This window comes from Symphalangus syndactylus, chromosome 15, assembly GCF_028878055.3.
Source record: "Symphalangus syndactylus isolate Jambi chromosome 15, NHGRI_mSymSyn1-v2.1_pri, whole genome shotgun sequence".
Taxonomy (NCBI): Eukaryota; Metazoa; Chordata; class Mammalia; order Primates; family Hylobatidae; genus Symphalangus; species Symphalangus syndactylus.
In genome coordinates this window covers 79875665-79893734 of record NC_072437.2, presented here as the reverse complement: position 1 = coordinate 79893734, position 18070 = coordinate 79875665, and the positions used below count along the sequence as shown (strand labels likewise).

At 39.5% G+C, this 18070-nt stretch overlaps 1 protein-coding gene across 3 annotated transcripts in view; it reads right to left on the bottom strand.

The window, feature by feature from the left end:
* The window catches only part of TNFSF11 (TNF superfamily member 11), a 191127-nt gene that overhangs the window by 81294 nt on the left and 91763 nt on the right, over positions 1 to 18070 (bottom strand). The window lies entirely within an intron of this gene.

Genomic DNA, 18070 nt, shown 5'->3' with positions numbered 1-18070 from the left:
GGTACTAGAGTTTTATTTTTTAATTTATAACTTGAAATGCACATTCACCTACAGACTCCATTTCATTTTCTCCAAGAAATTACTGTTCTCCAAGAATGGTGGAATAGGAAGAGCCATTGTTACTCTCCTTACAAGAAGAAAGGGAGCCCCCTTTGACTGGTAGCATTTTGGAGGCAAGCCATCCTCACCTGCCCTGCCAGTTTATCAAGCCCTGACTTCTGCTAAAGGCTAAAGTGTGGAGATAATGAAACTGTCAGATTCCTTCTGGAAAGAAAATCTTGACAATGCAGGTATATTTTAAAAATCCATGAGCATATGAGAAAAATAAAGCTACTAAAGTAGGATAAATGTGGAGAACGGCTAGAAGATCAACATCTCCACCATTTTGATCTTGCTCCATTTATCAGCATCTCCACCATCTTGGTTTTATTCCATTTTGCCAGCATCTCCACCATCTTGGTTTTATTCCATTTTGCCAGCATCTCCACCATCTTGGTTTTATTCCATTTTGCCAGCATCTCCACCATCTTGGTTTTGCTCCACCTCAGCCTTAGCTACAGACCTGATCCCAGCAGAGCATGGATGAGCCAAAGGGCTCAGCACTGAGATTCCTTTGGAGTGTTAATACTGTTCAGTTCCTGTTCGTTCTTTTCTCCCGCTTGCCACCTTTCTGGGTCCCCATGCTGCTGCCTCAGTGTGGTCACATCAGGGCAGCTTGGGAAGCAGTCACATGAGACAGGTTCTGTCCATGGAGTTCATTCAAGGCTTGTGGAAGGCTTACTGGTTACCAAAATAAAATCTGTTTTCTTTTCATTTCAAAGCCTGTTCAGTACTTCATGTGCCTAATGACATGAGTGGAATTTAAAACCTGACAATTTGCTAAATTCTTCACTTCTCTTAAAATCTGCAAAACCTTTACTGAGACAATGCAAAGACAGCTGTTGAGATCTTTTTTCCAACCTGAGTGAAAGGCAGGACCGGGAAGTTTAAAATGAAGGACTCCAGTAGTGCCAACCAGGCTGAGAGGAAATGAGCATAAAGCCAGCCTGTGGAAAATGTCAGTAAATCAGGTCCGGAAATTGGCTTTCTTTTTTCTTCCCCTAAGGCAGAGAAAGTGAAGGAAGGAGTGAGAGGTTTTATCACATTGGACTTTACTTCATTATTCTCACTAAATCATGAATTCCCCACTCCAGGGTAACCTCACCCGGGGTGATGCTTTTTTAAATGAGGTGTCTTTCTCAGACATGTCTAGTCACAATTCACTGGTGACTGCACAAGAAGGTTAAAAGTGGGAGATTCTGCCGTTAAAGATTGGAGGTAGGCCTGGGGTATTCTGAAATTTATTGAATCTTTGCTATTGTGTGTCTGTGTCTGTGATTGTGTAGTCGGTGGCATTTTAAAAAATAATTTTTTAAAGATCTTTTAAGAGCATTTTTGTCGTGTCTATAAATTTTAAAAAATGTGATTACTGTAGAAAAGGTATCAAAAGGAAATATTCAGAAATATGCACAAAAGTTTAGTGACAAAGTGGTTTATCATTGCATTTTTTAAATATATACTTTAAGTTCTGGGATACATATGCAGAATGTGCAAGTTTGTTACATAGGTATACACGTGCCATAGTGGTTTGCTGCACCCATCAACTCGTCATCTACATTAGGTATTTCTCCTAATGCTATCCCTCCCCTAGCCCCCCACCCCACGACAGGCTGCGGTGTGTGACGTTCCCCTCCCTGTGTCCATATGTTCTCACACTGTTCAACTCCCACTTATGAGTGAGAACATGCAGTGTTTGGTTTTCTGTTCTTGTGTTACTTTGCTGAGAATGATGGTTTCTACCTTCATCCATATCCCTGCAAAGGATATGAACTCCCTTTTCTATGGCTGCATAGTATTCCATGGTGTGTATGTGCTAATTTGCTTTATTCAGTCTATCATTGATGAGCATTTGGATTGGTTCCAAGTCTGTGCTATTGTGATCAGTGCTGCAATAAATATACGTGTGCATGTGTCTTTATAGTAGAATGATTTATAATCCATTGGGTATACGCCCAGTAATGGGATTGCTGGGTCAACTGGTATTTCTAGTTGTAGATCATTGAGGAATTGCCACACTGTCTTTCATAATGGTTGAACATATGGTTCAACATTGGTTGAAAATATGGTTCAACAATGGTTGAACATAATGGTTCCATAATCTACACTCCCACCAACAGTGTAAAAGCATTCCTATTTCTCCACATCCTCTCCAGCATCAGTTGTTTCCTGACTTTTTAATGATCAGCATTCTAACTGGCATGAGATGGTATCTCATTGTGGTTTTGATTTGCATTTCTGTAATGACCAGTGATGTTGAGCTTTTCTTCATATGTTTGTTGGCCGCATACATGTCTTCTTTTGAAAAATGTCTGTTAATATCCTTTGCCCACTTTTTGATGGGGTTGTTTGTTTTTTTCTTGTAAATTTGTTTAAGTTATTTGTAGATTTTGGAAATTAGCCCTTTGTCAGATGGATAGATTGCAAAAATTTCTCCCATTCTGTAGGTTACCTGTTCACTCTGATGAGTTTCCTTTCCTGTGCAGAAGCTCTTTATTTAATTAGATCCCCTTTGTCAATTTTGGCTATTGTTGCCATTGCTTTTGGTGTATTAGTCATGAAGTCTTTGCCCATGCCTATATTCTGAATGGTATTGCCTAGGTTTTCTTCTAGGGTTTTTATGGTTTCAGTTCTTACATTTAAGCCTTTAATCCATCTTGAGTTAGTTTTTATATAAGGTGTAAGGAAGGGGTCCAGTTTCAGTTTTCTGCATATAGCTAATCAGTTTTCCCAACACTATTTATTAAATAGAGAATCCTTTTCCTCTTGCTTGTCAGGTTTGTCAAAGATCACATGGTTGTAGATGTGTGGTGCTATTTCTGAGGCCTCTGTTCTGTTCCATTAGTCTATATATCTGCTTTGGTACCAGTACCATGCTGTTTTGGTTACTGAAGCATTGTAGTATAGTTTGAAGTCAGGTAGCATGATGCCTCCAGCTTTGCTGTTTTTGCTTAGGATTGTCTTGGCTATATGAGCTCCTTTTTTGGTTCCATATGAAATTCAAAGTAGTTTTTTCTAATTCTGTGAAGAAAGTCAGTGGTAGCGTGATGGGGATAGCATTAAATCTATAAATTACTTTGGGCATCATGGCCATTTTCACGATATTGATTCTTCCTATCCATGAGCATAGAATGTTTTTTCATTTGTTTGTGTCCTCTTTTATTACCTTGAGCAGTGGTTTGTAGTTCTCCTTGAAGAGGTCCTTTACATCCCTTGTAAGCTCTGTTCCTAGGTATTTTATTCTCTTTGTAGCAATTGTGAATGGGAGTTCACTCGTGATTTGGCTGTCTGTTTGTCTGTTATTGGTGTCTAGGAATGCTTGTGATTTTTTTGCACATTGATTTTGTATCCTGAGAGTTTTCTGAAGTTGCTTATCAGCTTATGGAGTTTTTGGGCTGAGACGATGGGGTTTTCTAAATATACAATCATGTCATCTGCAAACAGAGACAATTTGACTTCCTCTCTTCCTATCTGAATACCTTTTATTTCTTTCTCTTGCCTGATTGCTCTGGCCAGACTTCCAATACTATGTTGAATAGGAGTGGTGAGAGAGGGTATCATTGTCTTGTGCCAGTTTTCAAAGGGAATGTTTCCAGCTTTTGCCCATTCAGTATGATATTGGCTGTGGGTTTGTCATAAATTGCTCTTATTATTTTGAGATATGTTCCATCAATCCTTAGTTTATTGATATTTTTTGGCTTAAGGGAGTGTTGAATTTTATCGAAGGCCTTTTGTGCATCTATTGAGATAATCATGTGGTTTTTGTTATTGGTTCTGTTTATGTGATGGATTACATTTATTGATTTGCATATGTTGAACCAGCCTTGCATCTCAGGGATGAAGCCAACTCGATCGTGGTGGATACGCTTTTTGATGTGCTGCTGGATTCAGTTTGCCAGTATTTTATTGAGGCTTTTCACCTTGATGTACATCAGGGATATTGGCCTGAAATTTTCTTTTTTTGTTGTGTCTCTGCCAGGTTTTGGTATCAGGATGATGCTGGCCTCATAAAATGAGTTAGGGAGGATTCCCTCTTTTTGAACTGTCTGGAATAGTTTCAGAAGGAATGGTATCAGCTCCTCTTTGTACCTGTGGTAGAATTCGGCTGGGAATCCGTCTGGTCCTGGGCTTTTTTTTGATTGGTAGGCTATTAATTTCTGCCTCAATTTCAGAACTTGTTATTGGTCTATTCAGGGATTCGACTTCTTCCTGATTTAGTTTTGGGAGCATGTATGTGTCCAGGAATTTATCCATTTCTTCTAAATTTTCTAGTTTATTTGCATAGAGGTGTTTATAGTATTCTCTGATGGTAGTTTGTATTTCTCTGGTATCAGTGGTGATATCTCCTTTATCATTTTTATTGTGTCTATTTGATTCTTCTTTCTTTTCTTCTTTATTAGTCTGGCTAGCAGTCTATCTATTTTGTTAATCTTTTCAAAAAACCACCTCCTGGATTCTTTGATTTTTTGAAGTGTTTTTTCATGTCTCTATCTCCTTTAGTTCTGCTCTGATCTTAGTTGTTTCTTGTCTTCTGGTAGCTTTTGAATTTGTTGGCTTTTGCTTCTCTAGTTCTTTTCATTGTGATATTATGGTTGATTTTTATCTTATCTGCTTTCTCCTGTGAGCATTTAGTGCTATAAATTTCCCTCTATACACTGCTTTAGCTGTGTCCCAGAGATTCTGGTACAATGTGTCTTTGTTCTCATTGGTTTCAAAGAACTTATTTGCTTCTGCCTAATTTTGTTATTTACCCAGTAGTCATTCAGGAGCAGGTTGTTCAGTTTCCATGTAGTTTTGCTGTTTTGAGTGAGTTTCTTAATCCTGAGTTCTAATTTGATTGCACTGTGGTCTGAGAGACTGTTTGTTACGATTTCCATTCTTTTGCATTTGCTGAGGAGTGTTTTACTTCTAATTATGTGGTCAATTTTTAGAATTAGTGTGATGTGGTGCTGAGAAGAATGTATATTCTGTTGATTTGGGGTGCAGAGTTCTGTAGATGTCTATTAGGTCCACTTGGTCCAGAACTAAGTTCAAGTCCTGAATATCTTTGTTAATTTTCTGTCTCATTGATCTGTCTAACATAGAGAGTGGGGTGTTAAAATCTCCCACTGTCACTGTGTGCGAGTCTAAGTCTCTTTGTAGGTCTCTAAGAACTAGCTTTACGAATCTGAGTGCTCTTGTATTGGGTGCATATATATTTAATTATATGCACCCAATTTAAAATAGTTAGCTTTTCTTGTTCCATTGATCCCTTTACCATTATGTAATGCCCATCTTTGTCTTTTTTTGATCTTTGCTGGTTTAAAATCTGTTTTATCAGAGACCAGGATTGCAACACCTGCTTTTTGTTTTGCTTTCCATTTGCTTGGTAAATATTCCTCCATCCCTTTATTTTGAGCTTATGTGTGTCTTTGCACATGAGATGGGTCTCCTGAATACAGCACACCGATGGGTCTTTACCCTTTATCCAATTTGCCAGTCTGTGCCTTTTAATTGGGGCATTGAGCCCATTTACATTTAAGGTTAATATTATGTGTGAATTTGATCCTGTCATTATTATGCTAACTGGTTATTTTGCTCATTAGTTGATGCAGTTTCTTCATAGTGTCGATAGTCTTTACAATTTGGTATGTTTTTGCTGTGGCTGGTACCAGTTTTTCCTTTCCATATTTAGTGCTTCCTTCAGGAGCTCTTGTAAGGCAGGCCTGACGGTGACAAAATCTCTCAGCATTTGCTTGTCTGTAAAGGATTTTATTTCTCCTTCGCTTATGAGCTTAGTTTGGCTGGATATGAAATTCTGGGTTGAAAATTCTTTTCTTTAAGAATGTTGAATATTGGCCCCTACTCTCTTCTGGCTTGTAGGGTTTCTGCAGAGAGGACCACTGTTAATCTGATGACCTTTCCTTTGTGGGTAACCCGACCTTTCTCTCTGGGTGCCCTTAACATTTTTTCCTTCATTTCAACCTTGGTGAATATGACAATTATGTGTCTTGGGGTTGCTCTTCTCTTTGTAGTGTTCTCTGTATTTCCTGAATTTGAATGTTGACCTGTCTTGCTAGGTTGAGGAATTTCTCCTGGACAATATCCTGAAGAGTGTTTTCCAACTTGGTTTCATTCTCCCCATCAGTTTCAGGTACACCAATCAAACGTAGGTTTGGTCTTTCCACATAGTCCCATATTTCTTGGAGGCTTTGTTCATTCCTTTTCATTCTTTTTTCTCTAGTCTTGTCATCATGCTTTATTTCACTGTGTTGATCTACCATCTCTGATATCCTTTCTTCTGCATGATCGATTTGGCTACTGATACATGTGTATGCTTCATGAAGTTCTCATGCTGTGTTTTTCAGCTCCATCAGGTCACTTATGTTCTCCAAACTGGTTATTCTAGTCAGCAATTCCTCTAACCTTTTTTCAATGTTCTTACCTTTCTTGCATTGGGTTAGAACATGCTCCTTTAGCTCGGATGAGTTTGTTATTACCCACCTTCTGAAGCCTACTTCTGTCAATTTGTCACACTCATTCTCCATCCAGTTTTGTTCCCTTGCTGGCAAGAAGTTGTGATCCTTTGGAGGAGAAGAGGTGTTCTGGTTTTTGGAATTTTCAGTCTTTTTGCAATGTTTTTTCCTCATCTTTGTGGATTTATCTACCTTTGGTCTTTGACATTGCTTACCTTCAGATGGGGTTTTTGTGTGGATGTCCTTTTAGTTCATGTTGATGCTATTCTTTTCTGTATGTTACTTTTCCTTCTAACATTCAGGCCCCTCTTTTGCAGGTCTGCTGGAGTTTACTGGAGGTCCACTCCAGACCCTCTTTGCCTGGGTATCACCAGCAGAGCCTGCAGAACAGCAAAGATTGCTGCCTGCCTTCCTCTGGAAGACTTATCCCAGAGAGGCACCAGCCAGATGCCAGCCAGAGCTCTCCTATATGAGGTGTCTGTCGACCACTGCTGGGAAATGTCTCTCAGTCAGGAGGCATGGGGGTCTGGGACCCACTTCAGGAGGCAGTCTGTCCCTTAGCAGAGCTTGAGCACTGTGCGGGGAGATCCACTGCTGTCTTCAGAGCCAGCAGGCAGGAATGTTTCAGTCTGCTGAAGCTGCACCCACAGCTGCCCCTTCCCCGAGGCATTCTGTACCAGGGAGATAAGAGTTTTATCTATAAGCCCCTGACTAGGGCTGCTGCCTTTCTTTAAGAGATGCCCTGACCAGAGAGGAGGAATCTAGAGAGGCAGTCTGTCTATAGTGGCTTTGCTGAGTTGTGGTGGGCTCTGCCCAGTTCAAACTTCTCAGTGGCTTTGTTTACACCGTGAGGAGAAAATCACCTACCTACTCAAGCCTCAGTAATGGTGGATGCCCCTCCTCCAACCAAGCTCCAGCATCCCAGGTCAACCTCAGACTGCTGTGCTAGCACGAAGAATCTCAAGCCAGTTGATCTTAGCTTGCTGTGCTCCATGGGGGTGGGATCCACTGAGCTAGACCACTTGGCTCCCAGGCTTCAACCCTCTTTCCAGGGGAGTGAACAGTTCTGTCTTTCTGGCATTCCAGGCACCACTGGGTATGAAAAAAAAAAAAAAAAAAAAAAACCTCCTGCAGCTAGCTCAGTGTCTGCCCAGATGGCCACCCAATTTTGTGCTGAAACCCTAGGCCCTAGTCATGCAGGGACCCGAGGGAATCTCCTGGTCTGCAGGTTGCACAGACCATGAGAAAAGCATAGTATCTGGGTCAGAATGCACAGTTTCTCATGGCACAGTGCCTCATGGCTTCCCTTGGCTAAGCGAGGGAGTTCCTGAACCCCTTGTGCTTCCTGGGTGAGGGGACGCCTCACCCTGCTTCTGCTCACCCTCCATGGGCTGCGCCCACTGTCTAACCCGTCCTAAAGAGATGAGCCAGGTACCTCAGTTGGAAATGCAGAAATCACCCACCTTCTGTGTTGATCTCACTGAGAGCTGCAGACCAGAACTGTTCCTATTTGGCCATCTTGCCAGCCACTGCCCATTGCATTATTCTTAATTCCAAAGCTATAAACAATGTAAATAACCCAAAGTAGAGTTGTGATTTATATACCTATTTTGTGGAATTATAAAAATCATGTAAGGATATGGGTCAGTGCTCACAATATACTAAGAGGGAAACTATAAGTTTACAAACAATATATATATATATTATGACCCCATCCATTTTAAGTACTTATTCATTACTTTATTTAAAAAAGAAGAAAATATTCCAAAATTAAATATGTTATAATTTCTGGATGATTCCATATCAAGTAATTCTTACCTGATTTATATTCTTCTGTATTTTTTTTTTTTTGAGATGGAGTTTTGCTCCTGTTGCCCAGGCTAGAGTGCAGTGATGTGATCTAAGCTCACTGCAACCTCCACCTCCCAGATTCAAGCGATTCTCCTGCGTCAGCCTCCCGTGTAGTTGGGATCACAGGCTCCTACCACTACTCCCAGCTAATTTTTGTATTGTTAGCAGAGAAGGGGTTTCACCATATGGGCCAGGCTGGTCTCGAACTCCTGACCTCAAGTGATCAACCTGCCTCAGCCTCCCAAAGTGCTAGGATTACAGGTGTGAGCCACCGTGCCTGGCCTATTTTTCTGTATTTTACAAAATGTCTGCAATCACTATACATTACCTTTAGAATTAGGAAAAATAAGATTCTTTTTTTTTTTTCAATTTTTAAGTTCAAACCAGCCAAATACCCCAGTACTTAAAGAGCTACTTGTGTTCTGAACTCTGCAACAGGATAATGGGTTACAATGGTCAAGTCAGCCTTCTGTGGGGCTGGGTCTTCCTGTTCCTCAGGAAGAGAAGTGAAATGTCCCTGCCTCCCCCATAGTTAATGTAAGAGAGCTTCTACTGAGGCTCCTAGTCTTCCAAGCTGTTTGGCTTCTCTAACTCCCCTGGATAAAAGACATTTTTTCCTTCCCAAAGCCTTTGCTCTCCATCTTCTTCCTGGACCAGGAAGACAGAAAGAAAACACATATGCCTGTTGCCCATTAATCTCTGAGGTCTTCTTAATGCGAGAGGGCACCACCACCCAGTCACCTTCACTGCAAGGTAACAGACCAACGTGTTCCAGGCAAGAACGCAAGGTCTAGAGAGATTATGTGATCAAAGTTCTCCTGCTTCTCCAATGCTGCACACTCGCACTTTCCTTTGCTTAAGGAAACCAGGGAACATTTGGTGAGAAAATGGCGTGCTGACAATTTTCTACGATAGTGAATTCAGGTTTCCTACCTACATTCTTTCCAAGGTAGTTAGTGGCTAAGTCAATGTTCCAGAACTTGAATTCTAACACACTAGATGTGTTCACCCTCATCAGCAAATTCTCATTGGGTACTATTGTGCCCTGCACTGGGCAAAGTCGCACATATAAAGAAGTGACTGCAATTTTCCTGCTCTTAGGAATTAGAATCAAGGGGAAGTCACATAACACTATGGAAGCATGAGCTTATTGTTGGTAGAATAATATACCTTTGGAATTTCCAGCTTTTTATTTTAAGTCTCCCTGTGCTATAAATAAAAAGAATGGCCAGAATAACCTTAGTTTTATTGTACAAAATTAACATTTAAAAACATTTGTGTATTCTCCCCCCAAATCTCAGTGTTTCAAGAGATTGGAATTTAATTAATGTAGCTATTTAGAGATACAAACCAGCCATTACTTTTCTTTTTTTCCATAAGGATATTGAGTTTAATTATGTCATTATCTTCACTAGCTTCTAATGCTAGATAGAGAACATAAGATTGATCCATTTTCCCCAAAGCTTTTGTGTAGTAAGTTTTTATGTAAGTGGAAAACTTAATGCTAACAGAAACAAATTCAACCACACTTTTAAAATTACAGGATAATTGCTAATTCTGTGGTCATTCATTCCCAGGCCATACTCCAACACAGGAAACTATGAGAAATGTAACCACTGGTAAAATTAAACCTGCAATTATAGCACCAATTTCTAGGATATGTTGATTTTTCTCTATTTTGCAACATGTGCACAAATATATAAAATTTTCTCATTTATTTATCATGTTGACCTTTTAAATTCAGAGTCTGTCGTATCATGATTACTTTAATAAACTTAAGACAGGTTTGTTTGGGTTTGTTTGTTTGTTTTGAGATGGAGTCTCGCTCTGTCAGCCGCCACACTGGCCTTAAGAAAGGTTTTGATGCTGGTTATAGTCTTCTTTATTGCTTAAATTTTTAAATTCTTATCGAATGTCAAGGGTAATAATATACTCGGTGAATTAGCACAATCTACCTTTGAAAATGCTAATCAGAAAAATAAGAAAGAAGCATGTAGCAAACCCATGGTTTATCCTAATCCACCATCCTTTTAGCTAATAATTATCTTTGTCACCTAGCATTTGGATCAGTCTCTCTATTTGCAATAAAGTCTCAATGCACTCCATATCTTTACTAATATCCACCATCGGCTTCCAGAACTTTTTCTAGGTACTCTCTGTTTCTCTCATCCACTACCCTCAGCATTTCCCAGTTATTGGAGCAGAGTATCCAAGGCTTCACCATACCCTAACCTAGAACCATTCACATGCTCCCACATTTTCCTCATTGGTTGAAGCTCTCTCTAACCAGAATCCTTCTTCCATCACCATTAGCTACATCATTAGTTTTTGATCTTTTTCCTTTTCCATGGCCTTAGTAAACTATTAGCTTGTCATATTTCATCCAATTCTACATATGCATTGTATGACTCTCTGGATCAGAGTTTTTGGCTCTAGAGCATCAATTCTATTGGAAGGGGCCCTAGCTAATTCCAATGACACAACAGCACATCTGGTCTGACACAGCCCCACCCACATATTGGGAATGAGGACGAGGGCACTTCTAGAAATAGTAAATATTGAGCACTCAGTGTTTTGCATGTACTATCTGGATTCAAACCCAGACAGTCTGAATGTAGAGCCAGTACTTTTCACACTGCACTATGCTGTTGTGATGAAGAGGAAAGAAAGTAAGATGCAGAAGAGGAGGAGGCAACAGAAGAGGAGGAGGCGGCAGGAGGTGGAATTCCAGTGGTTAAATCTCTGGATCCAGAAAAGTACTGTAATAGAATCCTCGTTGTGGCACTTCCTACTATATGGCTGCATATATGGCCCAAGGGCCTCATGTATTCAACAAATACAAAGTCTCATGTACTAGGTCATGTGCTATGTGCTGCATACTGCCTATTGAGCAAAAAGTCCTATGGTCCCTGCTCTTCCACGGCTGGCAGCTTAGTAATCCAGAAAGATACAGGGGCATAGAAGGACATGGAGACAGTGCAGTCTTCTCAGAGGAAGTAATGTCTGATGGGTGGCAGGATGGGTTAGTATTAATCAAATGGGTTAAGGATGCGCTAGTGTGCATCAGAAAGGGGCAGGGAAGGGCATTCCAAGCAAAGAAAATAGCCTGTGCAAGGCCCCTACTTCATATGAAAGTGAGGTTTATTAAGGCAGTGTAAAGAAAGCACTGAACATAGTTCCTGGCACATGGTAATAGCTGATAATGTTTCCAGTGATGACAATAATAACAATGATGATTGTGGTGGTGACTGACTTTGTGATAGAGGAACATATCCTTCTTAAATTATTGCCATTATGGTTTTTTATTTCTTTTGTTTTATTTTGTTTTTTAGTGACAAGGTCTTGCACTGTTGCCCAGGCTTGAGTACAATGAAGTAATCAAAGCTCACTGCAGCCTTGAACTCCTGGGCTCAAGCGATTCTCCCACATAGGCCTCCCACGCAGCTGGTATTATAGGCCTGAGCCACAGTGCCCGGCTAATAATGTTTTTTAAAACAATTTTGGTAGAGATGGAGTCTTGCTTTGTTGTCCAGGTTGGTCTCAAACACCTAGACTCAAGTGATTCTTCTGCCTTGGCCTCCCAAAGTGCTGGGATTACAGGCATGAGACACCATGCCCATAATCAGCACAGATGGTTAAGTGAGATTTATTTTTCCCAGCTTTCGTCTCACTCTTTAATGAGGGCACTTTTTAAAGGTGCACTTCCCTAAGGATAGTCAAGAAAAGGAAAAAAGAAAGAGAACTAGAAGCCCAAATCATGGACCTGTGACTAATCTTTCTCTTATTTGTAAATTCGTTTAATTGCAGTATTATAAGGCTAGTTGGTTTAATCCTTACAAATGGAAAAAAATGTGGAGGTAATGTGAGGTGATCATTATCATATAGGTGATCAGTTTCTCCAGAGAAAAACCTAACTAGAACAATTAGATGAGACATTTACCTAGTGATTCAAGTTTCTCAGTAGTAGCAGAACAAAAAAAAAATCTTTTTTTCCAAAGTAAACAACATCTTCCAGACCACACCTTTTTCAGACTACTTCTAAGAGATGAAGGTCAATGGCAATAGGGATTTTCGAACAGTCTTGCAAAGCGTATGGAAATCATGGTCCATATAGTTTCCTTGTTCATCTTCATATTTACCAGGCAATTCAAATACATAGATAGTTCCTACAAAAACTTCTGAAATGCTATGGTAATATATGCCATGAAATACAATTTGCATGGATGATTTAGTTCCTTTTATGGCCTTCACCTCTTTTTACAGCTGCTGTACAAATAACAAAGTTCAAAGGATGGAAAATCTAACAGTTATAAACACTGAATTCCCACACTCAAAAGATTTTCATAAAAGCCAAATAGAAACACACAGAAAGGAGCGGTTGCTCTCTCTCACTTTCTTTTAAGTTGAGTGACTGTTTCCTATTAGACTTCACCTGGCTTGTTTATTTAATGATTCTTTCCAGTAGGCTGTTATTACCTGAAGGAGCATAAAATAGAAACTACAAGCATGAGTTAGAGAAAACTACAATCTTCCTACCAAAGCGCGGGAAATAATTAAGACTCTAGGAACATTTTTCCACCCAAATCCTGAAATTATGCTCAGAACTCTGGTTCATATGCATAGGTGCACTGTTCCCCCTTTAGGAGAGGAGCCATAGCTTCTTTGGGGGTCTTCAATAAAGTCCATAGCTTCAAAGAATTATTAAAACACATCGTTCAACAGTGTTTTCCTTTTGCTATACTTTCACTCAGTAATATTTCCACACCTAGAAAGATACTTTAAAAAGGAAACACCTTTGCTTAAGTGCTCATAAATTAAGCCTGAGCAACATAATGTACAATAAGTATAAAAATAATGTGGATGTTAAACAGCGTGGCAAAGTGGTCACCAGTCCAATCATCAGAAAATATCAAGAGGGATCCCAGATTAATTGGAATATATAACCCTATTTTTTTAATTGCTGTTTTAAAAGTTTGAAAACCTCAGGGTGTGAGTAGATTATTGTGTGATGTCCTTCGGACAAAATTCTTTTAAGTTGACATGCAGGACAGGAATTTGAGTGCTGTAGAAAAATCACCACATTTGCTGATACCATCTTTTTTGCAATTGTCACGGTCTGTGAATTTTTGGAGTCATAGTTTCTTTTCCCCCACTTGGTCCTTCTATGCCTTGCTCATTTTTTCCAATGATCCTCATCCTTCAATGGTTACAATCCTAAATAACCTCAAAGGTGGGATGCTACAGATGATAATTGAGTTTACGTCTACCTATAACCAATAATTTATTTATACTGGGGAACTAAACTAGCAGTTCTGCAACAACACGAAATGCTGAGTCGGGGGTGGGCAGTTTGGAAGAAGTGATACTATTTACTCATCAGCAGGGACATAATAAATACCTGAATTCTTTTCCTATAAAAGTAAAAGATTCCACTGAGCTTGCATTACTTATGTGATGTCCTTTTTAAGATGCGTTGTAAGGCATATTATCATTAATGATGCAATTTTGTAAAATGATTTTTAAAAAGGTAGTTTTTGAAAGAAGAAGGAGGAGGTGAAGCAGGAGAGATAGAAGCAGCAGCAGTTGGGGTGAATCAGAGGCAGAGGAGGAAGAGGAGAAGGAGAAAGAGGTTGAGAAGACAAGTGAATGTCCAGAGAATTGCTGGTGCAATATAGCCTTCAAAGAATAAACTGGGCCAATAAACACTAGTGTCTTGGAGCTAAATTTCTGTATTTCTGTCTGTGGAAAGGAGAAGACCAAAAATGAGCAAAGTGGCAAGAAGACCCAGCCCTTTCGGCCAAACTCCAGACGGAATCATCATGGTGAAGGGTTCTGAGGAAATATGGACAGTGCCCCCATAGTGCCAGGCACTATTTCTCTCAAGCAGAGGTTCAGAGAGGAAAATTCCCCATACAAATCCTGAAATCATATTCAAAATGATGCATTCATATGCAGAGATGCATTTTTTGCCCTAAGGGAGGAGACATAGCTTTCTTTAGATACTCAACATAGTCTATAACCTTAAAAAACATGATGAAACCGGTTGTTCAAGGTTAGGGATTCCCAGAACCTCTTTCCAAAAGCATCCAAGTTGTCCTGCATCTATCTCCTAAGCCTTCTTCCCTAGCGGGAATAAGTAACCCCTGAGGTGTTGGAACAGCTTTTTCCTGAGGATAAAACCTAAGTAGCTTGAACCATTGAGTAACTTCAGCCTCCTTAAGCTTATGTCTAAATTGGTTAACAGCCCAGATTTCAGATGATCTGCCACGGCTATTTGTGAGCAGTATTTTGCAGTTTTTCATCATCCTTTCCCATTTGCTATATCATTTGTTACTCACAACACCTTTGGAGTTAAGTAGGACACCGTCCCATTACTTCCCATTTACAGAACAAGAAATTGAGACTCAGAGAAGTAAAGTGACTTGCCCAAGTTCCCAAGTAGCAGCCTGCCAGTCTAAGAATCTAGGCAGGGACTCCAAGGAGGGTAAGGCATGTCTGTCTGCAAGGAAGTTAGTCTAAATACAGTTGCTATTGTTGTTGTTATTGTTTTCCTCCAGTGGCAAAATGTTTTAATTCCCCTAACCCAACCCTACACACATTCTTCCACCACACCCTGGCCTTTCTCAGAGAGAAACTGAATCAAAATCACTCAAAGAGAGTCAGTGCTTTTCTCAGACAACAAAGAAATAGCCAGAGCATATCATGCTGCCAGCAAACTCCAGACACATCAGAAAAACAAACAAGCAAACAATGTTCCTCATCACATTTTTGAAGAAATATTTTGTTTAGAAATACAGAGCCAGAAACTGCTTCATAGGGAAAATCATCTTCCTTTAGTAAACATGTATTGTGCACATTAATTTTTTAAGAAATATGTTTATTTACTAGAATCTTCAATAGATAGTGTTATTGGCTCCAATATTTTCCTCCTCTCTGTATCTGCATTGTACTACATGTAACTCTGCAATGTACCCACAATGTGGGAAAGATGTACTTCTGAGATTCTTGGCTTTGGGTTTGGACACAGGACTTGCTTTTGCCAACATAATTAGGCCAAAGTCATACTGTGCTCATTCAGGGCAAAACCACAGAAACCTTGTGTTTCCTTTCCCCTCTTGTACTTCTGCTGTCACCTTGAGAAGCCTATGTCAGACTAACCCATTGGTACCAGGAAGGGAAGAACAGACATTTAGGATAAACCTACATCAACCAAGTCACCCCCACTCATTGTAGGCTGCATTAGCCAATGCCCCAAAAGATACCTCTCTGAAGATGGCATGAAGACCAAACTATCAGCTGTGTTTGTTACAAAGCGAAGTTCTCTTCACAATAAACCATGTATTTTTTTGTCCAAATGCAGCAGATAAGGCAGTATTACTTGATCTCTGCTGTTGAGTTTTCATAAAGAATTTTTAGGACTCCTTGGTTGCCTTCCATGAGTTCTCTTTACATAGGAATGACCAGATGTACCTAAGGAGTTTGGCCCAGTTGCTAACTGGACAGTTCACAAGTATCTCATCTTCCACACCAACACATTGTTCTTGTCTACAGGAAAGTTTGTGGTTGGAAAGACAGAAGCAGAAAGAGAATAAATTACTGAGTTGATAAATAGCCTGTGATAAAAATTTAGATTCCATCACAATGTCTTGAAAATTCTAAGGGAAAATTATTTGTAACCAAAAGTTCTATACCCAGCTAAACTATCATGCAAGTATGTGGGTAGATGTAAACATTTTCATATACATAAGAACTACCTGGGAGAACCTCTGGGACACAGCTAAAGTAGTGTTTAGAGGAAAATTTATAGCACTAAATCCCCACAGGAGGAAGTGGGAAAGATCTAACATAGACACTATAACATTACAATTAAAAGAACTGGAGAAGCAAGAGTAAACAAATTCAAAAACTAATAGAAGACAAGAAGATCAGAGAAAATGCAAAACAAATTCAAAAGCTAGCAGAAGAACTAAGATCAGAGCAGAACTGAAGGAGATAGAGACACGAAAACCTTCAAAAAATAAATGAATCCAGGAGCTGGGTTTTTGAAAAGATTAACAAAATAGATAGACTGCTAGCCAGACTAACAAAGAAGAAAAGAGAGAAGAATCAAATAGACACAACAAAAAATGATAAAAAGGATATCACCAGTGATCCCACAGAAATACAAACTACCATCAGAGAATACAATAAACACCTCTACATAAATCAAATAGAAAATCTAGAAGAAATAGATAAATTCCTGGACACATATACCCTTCCAAGACAAGATCAGGAAGAAGTCGAATCCCTGAATAGACCAATAACAAGTTCTGAAATTGAGGCAGAAACTAACAGCCTACCCAGAAAAAAAAAAAAAGCACAGGACCAGACAGATTCACAGCGAATTCTACCAGAGGTACAAAGAGGAGCTGGTACCATTCCTTCTGAAACTATTCCAATCAATAGAAAAAGAGGGATGCTTCCCTAACTTATTTTATGAGGCCAGCATCGTCCTGATAACAAAACCTGGCAAAGACACGACAAAAAAAGAAAATTTCAGGCCACTATCCTTGATGAACATTGATGTGAAAATCCTCAATAAAATATTGGCAAACCAAATCCAAGAGCACATCAAAAAGTGTATCCACCATGATCAAGTTGGCTTCATCCCTGGGATGCAAGCCTGGTTCAACATATGCAAATCAATAAACGTAATCCATCACATAAACAGAGCCAATGACAAAAACCATATGATTATCAAATAGATGCAGAAAAGGCCTTTGATAAAATTCAACACCTCTTCATGCTAAAAATTCTCAATAAACTAGACATTGATGAAATATATCTCAAAATAATAAGAGCTATTTATGAGAAACCCACAGCCAATATCATACTGAATGGGCAAAAGCTGGACACATTCCCTTTGAAAACTGGCACAAGACAACGATACCCTCTCTCACCACTCCTATTCAACACAGTATTGGAAGTTCTGGCCAGGGTAATCAGGCAAAAGAAAGAAATAAAGCATATTCAAATAGGAAGAGAGGAAGTCAAATTATCTCTGTTTGCAGACGACATGATTGTATATTTAGAAAACCCCATCATCTCAGCCCAAAAACTCCATAAGCTGATAAGCAACTTCATAAAATTCTCAGAATACAAAATTAATGTACAAAAATCACAAGCATTCCTAGACACCAATAATAGACAAACAGAGAGCCAAATCATGAGTGAACTCCCATTCACAATTGCTACAAAGAGAATAAAATACCTAGGAATACAACTTACAAGGGATGTGAAGGACCTCTTCAAGGAGAACTACAAACCACTGCTCAAGGAAATCAGAGAGGACACAAACAAATGGGAAAACATTGTATGCTCATGGATAGGAAGAATCAATATCACGAAAATGGCCATGCTTCTCCAAGTAGATTCAATGCTATCCCCATCATGCTACCACTGACTTTCTTCACAGAATTAGGAAAACTACTTTAAATTTCATATGGAACTAAAAAAGAGCTCATATAGCAAATATAATACTAAGCAAAAAGAGCAAAGCTGGAGGCATCACGCTACCTGACTTCAAACTATACTATGAGGCTACAGTAATCAAAACAGCATGGTACTGGTACCAAAACAGATATACAGACCAACGGAATGGAACAGAGGCCTCAGAAATAACGCTGCAT